Source organism: Zalophus californianus, chromosome 4, assembly GCF_009762305.2.
Source record: "Zalophus californianus isolate mZalCal1 chromosome 4, mZalCal1.pri.v2, whole genome shotgun sequence".
NCBI classification, from domain to species: Eukaryota; Metazoa; Chordata; class Mammalia; order Carnivora; family Otariidae; genus Zalophus; species Zalophus californianus.
The window spans coordinates 167,947,215-167,957,380 of record NC_045598.1 but is presented as its reverse complement, the minus strand read 5'-3'; the positions used below and the strand labels follow the sequence as shown (position 1 = coordinate 167,957,380).

At 34.9% G+C, this 10,166-nt stretch overlaps 1 long non-coding RNA gene across 1 annotated transcript; it reads right to left on the bottom strand.

Annotated features, from left to right (window-relative positions):
- Positions 1-707: 707 nt before the first annotated feature.
- Positions 708-9,884, bottom strand: LOC113908820. The gene is made up of 4 exons (XR_004820001.1): positions 9,764-9,884; positions 3,216-3,272; positions 1,693-1,885; positions 708-765 (listed from the first exon to the last, which is right to left on the bottom strand). It is a non-coding gene; the product is annotated as an uncharacterized LOC113908820 (long non-coding RNA).
- Positions 9,885-10,166: the final 282 nt, after the last annotated feature.

The window sequence follows — 10,166 nt, the reverse complement described above, 5'->3', positions numbered from 1 at the left end:
GGCTCAAAGATTTACTAATAAACCAGAAAAATTAAGTTCTAGGTGTTTTGTGAAATTGAAAGTTGTTTTTACAGGTTAAATTTTATATGAAATTTTAAATTATTGTTTCTGTTTCCAAATCCTTTTTCTCTTTATTTAAAGTATTATTACTTCAACCAGTAAAAATAAATCCTCCCAAGTTACATCAACAACCAGAAATTAAGAGTTCAAATGTTGTAACTATTAGGCATAAACTGTATTAATCTATTTTATAATAACCAAGATTATTTTTAAAGAGAGAACAATGTTGCTATGACCCTTCAAATTTTCATTCACTACTTTTTTGCCCTAGCATATACTTTATTTAAAAATTACATTTATTCTAATTCTTCAATCCAAAATCCCAATTCCTAAGATGTTTTAGCAAGTTTAGAATATCAAAGACTAAGGTGAGATATTTAGAGACATATTTTTTTTAATTTTTATTGTTATGCTAATCACCATATATTACATCATTTGTTTTGGTGTAGTGTTCCATGATTCATTGTTTGTGCATAACACCCAGTGCTCCATGCAGAATGTGCCCTCTTTAATACCCATCACCAGGCTAACCCATCCCCCTACCCTCCTCCCCTCTAGAAACCTCAGTTTGTTTTTCAGAGTCCATCATCTCTCCTGGTTCGTCTCCCCCTCTGACTTACTCCCCTTCATTCTTCCTCTCCTGCTATCTTCTTCTTTTTCTTTTTTCTTAAAATATGTTGCGTTATTTGTTTCAGAAGTACAGATCTGTGATTCAACAGTTAGAGACATATTTTTAGAAAGAAGTCTTTCTAGCAAAGTTTCCCGTGTCATTTCGTTTCCTCCAATTTAGTTCTTACCCAAAGCAAGATGACTATCTTTTAGAAATATGAAAATTGGGAAATGAGGCAATATTCTTCCTATAATTTCTTATACCCATTCCCTTCATGTGGTCTAGCCAAAGACATGTACTTGTCAGGGATCCAATGACTACAAAAGATTTGTTATATCACACCTTAAAACAAGGATATTTAGACAATTCATATTTTTCAACATCTTTCAGAATGGTAGGTCTTTAAATGATATAATAGTTTATTGGAACTGATGAGGAACAGACAAATGAAATATTAATTAAATCTTCTAAGTTACTTTCTGAAATTTTTTTATATTGAAAGAAAAATTAGCAAATAACTTCTGAATTGCTTCTAAATCCTCAAACATTAATGAACATTTGTGTTAATTTTGTATATTTTACCTAGCACAAATAGGAGTTTGAAAATTAATTTGATTTTTGCTAATAAAATGACTGTAAAAATGCTTTCTCAGTGTGCTAGTAATCAGGACATTTACTGATGATTCTCAGTAGCAAATGATGGTGACCTAACTTGATCCAACTTAGGCATAATGATTTATTGGTTCATCTGATCAAAATACAGACAGGGCCTATTTAGGTCTTAGGGACAAATAAGTCCACAGGCAAAAATTTATCCCAATTTCAGACTATTCTTTTGGAAAAGTAGGGCAGGAAATGTTTAAAATCATAATCATAGTGATGATTTTCCAGGTGAATACATATTTCAAAACAAATCAAAGTAGGTACTTTAAATATGTGCAGTTAGTTTAGTGTACTTTGATTATACCTCAGTACATTTGTTTAAAAAAAGAAAAGAAAAATAGAGAACTTCCCAAACTTACATTCCCAAATTTTTCCCTCCAAAGGGAGTGATAAGATCTGCATCCTTTGGTCAAAATCCCAAGTTCTCTAACTGGTCCAGCTTCAATCAAGAGCCATGGCTAGCTCATCACCACAACCAGGGAGCTGAGATGAGGTCTTTAAGAACATAGCCATTCCAATTCCATCCATATGGTAGAAAAACATTTCTACCTCCTCCCACAAAAAAAAAAAAAGGAAGTACCATTATGACTAGGAAAAAAATATATATGGGCTCTATATTTGAATCTGTGACTTTCATGGGCAAAATATACAAGTAAATATCAAGTCAGCTAGCAGCATTAAATAGATTTTACTTAGAGGAAATTTAGCAAAAGTTTTATCTTATGCTTTTTTTAATATCAAAGGGTTAAAAAACTATGGTCAGGATTTTTAAAATGTTAGGAAGGTTTTTCAGTGAAAAGCTCATTCATTTTCTTAAGGCAAGGCATGTTGTAGGGAGGAAGGTGGTTGGACAGGAAAAATGTAACATTAACTATGAAAATATATTCTTTAAGGTTCAGATTTAAAAATTAGTTAATTGTCACTTCTTAAGGGTCTCAATAACCTTAAATATTGCTGTTTAAGCAATAGACAAGTTTTGCTGGGAAATTAAGAAATGCAAAGTGGCAGAACACATAGACACATAGTGTTTCCATTTTTTTCTTGACCTGATAAGTAGCAATAAAATACAATGAACAATAAAAGGTTTTTTTTGGGGGGGTGAGTAATAATCACTCAATAAGTGCAATACTTTTCAGTTTCTTTCCATTGTTTTTTCCTTGGGAGAGCTCTGAGTCACTAGCTGGTAAATACAAAGGGAGAAAGGAAAAAAATAAAGAGGAGAACTAATGATTTTTTATTTATTTGAGAGACACTTTAAGAGTTTATGGATTGTCATCTTATTTAATGCTGACTACCCTGGGAGTCTTATCTTCATTTTACAAACAGAAGCTGAGGCTTAAAGAATTAACCGAATTACCCATATTTAATCAATGTAGTAGATGCTAAATTTCTCAAACTTCAAAGCCCATGTTCTTTATCTTACAGCAAACCGTTAGCCATTTACAATAAGGAAATGAAAGAGCAGCATTTAGGATCCTTATTTAATTCTGCAATTAAGTGTGGGAAGCCAACTGGAGAAGTCCTACTGTCCTTTACTCATCATGCCATCTGCCCCCCCCCTCTTCCATTTCCTCTTTCTCTAGAGAGCCAGAAGCTTCAGTAAGCAGACTTTGAAATTGCGTGAAATGGGACTCTTCTAGATTCTGTTTCCATTGAACTCCAAGATCACTGATTGTAAAGGGTTTTTTTGGACTAGGATAAAGTCAACTACTAAAATTCCAATGTTGTAAGGTGAAGAGAAACAATATTTAGTGAGTTTCTGCTTTCTACATTAGTATCATCAAATGTTTTATCTATTTGATCACATTTCCTCTGCACAACCATTTAGATAACTATTATTATCCCAGTTCCATGTAAGAAACCCAAGGCCTCGAGAACTTACATGCTCCTGAATTGATGGATTCAAATTCAGATCAAACACCAAACCTCAGACTTGTTCCTGTTAATAAACAGAGATTAATTGCATGTATTCCACATATGAAGGATTGTATTATCAGAGTGTTGGATGTAGAATCTACTCCAAAAGACTCAATTTAACAAATATATAGTAAGGTCCTGATTTATGGCAGGCTAGGTCCTTAGATAAAAAGAGGACTAAGACATTCCTTATGCTTCAGGAGTTCATAATCTCTTGTGGAAAACAAATTGAGAGTAATTTGAATAAACCAGAGGGTAACACAGTCTTCATAGAAGAGAGATACAAACAAATTAACAGCAAACCGTCTAATCCTGAGAAACCCTTTTCTTCTTGTAAAAATACATATGTATATATCCACTTTCCACTTCTGTTTTGATTTTTAACCTCCTACTAAATAAAGCTGCTCTCTGAATGAGGGCCCAAGTTTAGCAAATATCTTTGTATTACTCATTTCCAGAGTAAAAGATTTCCATATAAAACGCTTATAAAATATTTTGTAACTTTTCTATGATTCAAATCTTTTTCCTAAATGTTTTGTCACTTAGACCTCTGGTTCCATAGCACTAATGTTTCCTCAGTATTATATTAACTTACATATTTTCTATAATTTTAAACAAAAGCTAAGTCTTAAAACAACACACAAAATACATAGATTTCAAACAAACAACCAGAAATGTCAACTCTATGAGATTTGTGACAAATCTGGTTAGGACCTTTTAAAAATTGTATAATTGGTTTCAGAATGGAAAAAAATTTTCATTAATACAAACTAGCATAACTGTTTTTTATGATCTCCCCCTGTTCCAGCATGAAAATCAGCTATAGGCAGAGCTGAGCTGGCTGTAGATAGTCCCCATGTAGATTTCCTTGATACTCAAAATACCTCTTTGGCAGTTTAATTCCACAATTAGAGATTTACTCCTATGACTTAAGATTTCTTAACTCTTATTAAAATGTAAATATGCCAAAGAAAATAATATCTTGAACTTTGCTAGTTCAGTATTTACTAAAGCTAAATATATGCCTACCCTCTGATACAACAATTGCTTTAGTAGATGTACAAGCAATAGAAATATTTTCATATGCTCACAGGACTAAAATGTTCTGACAGCACTATTTGTAATAGCACCAAATGTAAACTACTTAAATGGTTATCAATAGAGTAGTGGGTAAATAAATTGTGATTTATTCCACAATGGGAAATACAGCAATGAGAATGATGAACTACAACTATTACAACAATATGGGTGAGTCTCACAAACATAATATTGAAGAAAGAAGCTAGATATGAAAAGATATACATAGGGTTTCATACGTATGAAGTTGAAAAAGAGTTCAAAGTCATCATTGATGTTAGAAGTCAGAAAAATGGTTATTCTTTGTAGGGGTGGGATAATGTCTCGAAACAGGCAAGGGAGTTGCTTCTAGAGGCTGGTAATGTCCTATTTCTTGATCTGAATTTTCATTGTGTGTACATGGCCAATTTGAGAAAAAACACTGAGCCATAGTTTTTGATTTGTGCACTTTGTGTGTATATATTATATCTCAAAAATATAAATATAATTTTAAAAAACCACAAAGCTTTGCCAGTCACTATAACTTAATACCAGTGAGTTGAACCTTTTTTTTTTTTTTTTAATTTTGCTAAGGTGTGTACCAGAGTCAGAACACCTGGATTCAAGGTCAGAATGCAGTCCGAGAGAAAGGTGATCCAGAAAGGGAAGGTTATAGGATGCTAGATGTATATAGGCATATAATTGAAAAGAGAAAATGGGGCTAGTGATTCTCCAAAAGGGTTCAATTCACTGTGATTCAGATTTTATCTCTTAAGGAAGGCAGTTTATTTCAAAGTAGACACTCATTAACATATCAACATGCTTTGTTTCTTCTTCTCTCTCTCACTCTCTCTGCTTGTGTGTGTGTGTGTGTGTGTGTGTGTGTGTGTGTGTGTGTGTGTGTGAGAGAGAGAGAGAGAGAAAGAGAAAGAGCATAATGCTCTGAATAGGTGAAAATTTCCTTGCTTCCAGTTCTTTACATATTCTGTAGGCACTGAATTAAAATTGTCATTTTGCTGCTTTTGGTGCAGGTTGATCTTTCTAAACACAATTCTTTCCAATACCATAATTAATGTCTTGGTTTCCAATAGCTTCACATAAAGCCCAAAGTACCCTTATATAATTCCCACATGACTATCATAAAAAACAAAAAAAGACACAGACTATTCAATCTCCATGCTTCAGTGGAGGCAGGACATATCCAAGTCTAGAGACAATTGAATCCATGGGCAAAAATTCTCCCCAATTTTGGACTATTTCTTTCAAAAAACAAACAGGAAATGTTTGTAGCATGATTGTAGTAACAATTCTGATTTACTTTTAATTCTTATTGTATTAGTTGTCTGTTTTCTGCTGTGTGTATATGTATGCAACTTGCCCTAGTTAGTTGATTCAGCCCTTCCACAGGCAGGGGACATTTGGTAGAAGCAATGTGCCATGCTTAGCCTGTAAGATGTTAAATACAGCTTTTTGATCCCCTAACAATCAAAGATTTCTGTTGCCTCCATCCAACCAATTCTAGCTAAAGGGGAGCAGAAAGATGTAGCTGCTTGCTCACTTAATGCAAATATATTTTGCATGTCACTAAATAGTCTTAGACCTATTTTTAATAAGTAGATTTTATTCCAGCTTCCAGATTTGCCTTACATTGTTTAGCTGAACCTCTACTGTTGGATATTGAGATCGTTTTCATTTTTGCTTCCATAAAAATATCTACATAGGTATTTTTTGCAGACCTTCATAGCTTTTTCCTTAGGGTAAATTTTTAGAAGTCGTATTACTGAACCAAGAGAGTTGTGTATCTTAAGGCACTGGATATTGAATATGTACTATTAAGTTGATTGGGATCATTTTTATCATTCTTCAAGTTTTCCAAAGGGATTAATTGGGCTTAAGAGAACATCATCAGTCATAATTGAATTCTCAACTCCTTCCATATATTGAATAGAGAACAGAAGTTAACAAAAACTTTTTTTAAAGATATAGAGTCTGACATGGGGCACCTGGGTGGTGCAGTCAGTTAAGCATCCGACTCTTGGTTTGGGTCAGGTCATGATCTCAGGGTTGTGAGATGGAGCCCCACATAGAGCTCCATGCTCAGCACAGAGTCTGCTTGAGATTTTCTTCTCCCTCTGCCCCTCCCCACCATACTCACACTCTCTCTCTAAAACAAATAAATAATTTTTTTTTAAAAAGATATAGACTGTAACAGAAGCATATTATGAAGTAAAAATTCTAAATCCTTAAAGTCAAAATAGATAGTGGTTCACCTAGGTGGATTCATAAATGATTGAACCACTGCATTCAATGCGTGCGGCTTAACATGGTCAAAATCAAGCTATAAGTAATCTATAGTGGCATGCCACAGGAGGCTGTATTCAGTTCTGTCTAGTCCAGTAGTTTTATTAATGATTTGGCTAAGAGCATCAGCTTGTGTGTTTACATATTGTTTGCATGTTTAGTTGACATTGTTTTGGGAGAGAAACATAAACTTTTGGAAGATAAAATTCTAAGGAGGCTTAACAAATTAGAATGGTAGATAAAACTTGACATTTAACTGTTGTGAATTTTGCATATTGAGAAAGAATAGGAATAGATCAGCATTTATAAAAGTTAATAAGGGGTTTTATTTTACCAAAGCTGCACAAGAGGTCATTGTTAGATAATCAAGTTTTTCTGATACATGATTTTATTACTAGATATATATATTCTCTAGAATGAGGGAGGTGATATAACAAATCTATGTACCTCATACTAAGGACGTTGACAGACTAGAATTTATTCAGAGACACATGATTATCTTAGCATGAGTCTCTAGTTTTACTGGGTGATGAAATCTCTGTGCAAAAAGAGTGATAGAAAATGAGAAGAGAGTCAGGGCAATAGGGAAACTTGCAGAGCCATCCAAAGCCTCCTAAGAAAAATAGTCAGTTGCTTAGTCATGTGGGATGTCTTCAGCAAGATACATAGAACATTTGGTAGGGGAGGGAAAGATAAATTTATCTGTGGGCTCTTTCCCATCTCTTGTCTCTCTTGAGTTAAAATTTGTCCTACAAAGTCTTTAAATGTCTGTATTTCCAACTTGAATTTACCAAGCCCTCTGGGCACCACTGAAGAAGCCAGAGACTCCATAGATTTCGTTGTTTTGGTCTTCAGTTCTGGAAATGCTGGAACCCCTACTGCAGTGGATGATACAGTGAAACCCTTGGTGAAACCCAGATCTTGGGGGAATGGGCAGAGTTGGAATCTTGGGAGATGAGATGACAGAGACAATGATGGGGTTCTCCATTCATCAAATGTCCAAGGCCCAGAAAACAGGATATCAAGTAAAAATGGAAAGGCCCATGAAGTGGATCCAGAATAATCCACTACTTTATATAATCCACTACTTGAGCCATTCAGATGCATTTTCATTCTTCGTTATATATACACATATAACATATCTTACATAAGAACTAGATGCTTTCATTTCTTCCCAAGATGGGATAAACAAGAACATACCAGGAACGTAGTGACTAGTGAGGAACGTAGTGACTAGCGGCAATCTCCTAAAAAAGACTTAAGGAATACTAGCCAAACAAGCCACTGCCCTTCATTGCTATAGCTGCAACTGAGGCTCTAATATTTATGTCATCCTCCTTTATCACCCTTTCTGGATTTCCTCATCCTCAGCCAATATTTTGGCTGGTCTGATTGCTTATCAGGTGGAATGGCATAAACCTTCATTTTTCAGGGGCCTTCAATTACTCATTTGCAGCTGTTATTGGGTATGGGAATAAGGGTTCCCCTAGTGAATATTCTGGGTTCTAGGCACAATTTTTCTGCCCCCACTGTGTAGTAACAAACCTATGATTTAATATAATCAGAATTGATTATCCTAAGAAACAGAACCTCCTGTCTTTGTCCACTGGTTCATTGGTATGAGGTATAAAAAATGACCAGATGGTAATTGGTAGTCTTGACTTCCTTATCAATAGAACTTTTACTGTGTCCCTTTGTAGAAGTATCTTCCCTGGGAACTGGCCTCCTAACTATAGGAATGGAATGCACCAATTGCACAAGTGGGTCTCTAAGAGTGATAGTGACAGGAGCTAATTATTTCCTATTTTCACCACTTGGCTCCTGGACCCATATACTTTGTTTATTTGAGACATAGCACCACAAAAAACATGTCTGATTGGTAGCCATACATGATATCTTGAGGCTAAGATAGGCAAGGGGCAGCTGTTTCTCATCTCCTGCTTATAGGTCAGATGATCTCGCAGGATGTTCATTCCTAACACTTCAGGGTTTTATTACCAAGCCCTTCTGGGCCTTCTGGTGGAGGCAAAGTCTCCATAGGTCCAGTAGGATTGGACATGGACCTTCAAACTAAGGAGAATTAGTGTGTGCAAATGAGGAACTTTTAGTAGTACTAAGGTTATTAAACTCAAGACCAGAACCCTTAACTATCTTCACATAGTTAAGATATTCAATCAGAAACTTGACAACTATTTGCTGAAGGATTTTATAGAAGAATTTCAATAGTACCTTGAAACTTGTGAGACTGTGATTCTTAGAACGGTAAAGCTCTATTTATTAGGTAATTTTTCAACAGTTTCAAACAATATAGAAAACTTAAACAATGCACAGAATATCTTTGGAATATATCCGCAGCTAGTTAAATTCTTTTCCTGTTGAATGAAATTGGATATCTGATTTTTTTCTTTTTGGGACAAAGAAGAAAACAGACTATGAGCAAAACGTGACCGGGGCCATAGGTTGACAAGTGATGAGTTATGCTAGGCAACCACAGCATTAGTATCAGCAGTCTTGGAACACTCAGTATGGAAGTAACCAGCTCCCATAATCTGCACATTATGACCTGAAAGCACCACAATAAAAGCAAATTTATTTTGATTTACTCTGCTTCCATGTGATCATGAATATTGCAATATATTGTAGAAAAGTCTTTTTACCATATTAGTTAAAATGAAATTATTTTGTGCAAAGACTAATTCAACTTAGCAATTACTTATAGAGCACTTACATTGAATGAGTCCCTCTTGTCATATGTGGAGGAGGAGATAGAAAATTGCTTCCGGTGTACAATAAATATTTGTTAATTGACTGTGGATTTACTTATGGCATGGTCTACCCAATGGTAAAAGTTTTTTAAAATAAAGACTAACTTACAAAGTAAAAAAGGAAATTTTGTGCCTATGTATAATCTTAAAAGTGTCCTGAAACTGTTAGATCTATTTTTTCTAAAAGTATCTACCACTGTTTCATTTATCTAATTCTGTCTACCTCATCATACAAGAAATTAGTAGCTTACAGGAACAACTATTTTCTTATCTCTCATGGTTTCTGTGGCTCAGGGATTCAAATAGGGCAGTTTTTACTCGAAGTTTCTCATGTGGTTATAGTAAGACATTGACTGGAACTAGAACAGCTGAGTGGAAGGTGCTGAAGTACCTGGGACTTGTCTTGGCATCTCTCTCTTCATGTAACTTCAGGGCTTTCCATGCATTCTCTTGGCATGTGCTAGTTTGGGCACTCTTACAGCATGGAGGCCTTAGGAAGTTGGATATCTTACATTACATTACAGGCTTCTGTGATGATGTAGCCTCAGAAGTCACACAGGGTGACTTCTGTCATAATCTATTGGTCACAATAGTCACAAAAACCTACCCAGTTGCAAGAGCAGAGGGTTGATTCCACCTCTTCATGGGAGGAGTGTTAAGGTTACACTGTAAAAAGGGAATGTGGGATGGGAAATACTGTTGTAGCCATCTTTGGAAAATGCAATATACTACAACTACATTGAAAATATGAAAACAAAAATTACCCGCTAAAACATAGGGGTAATAATGTGCCT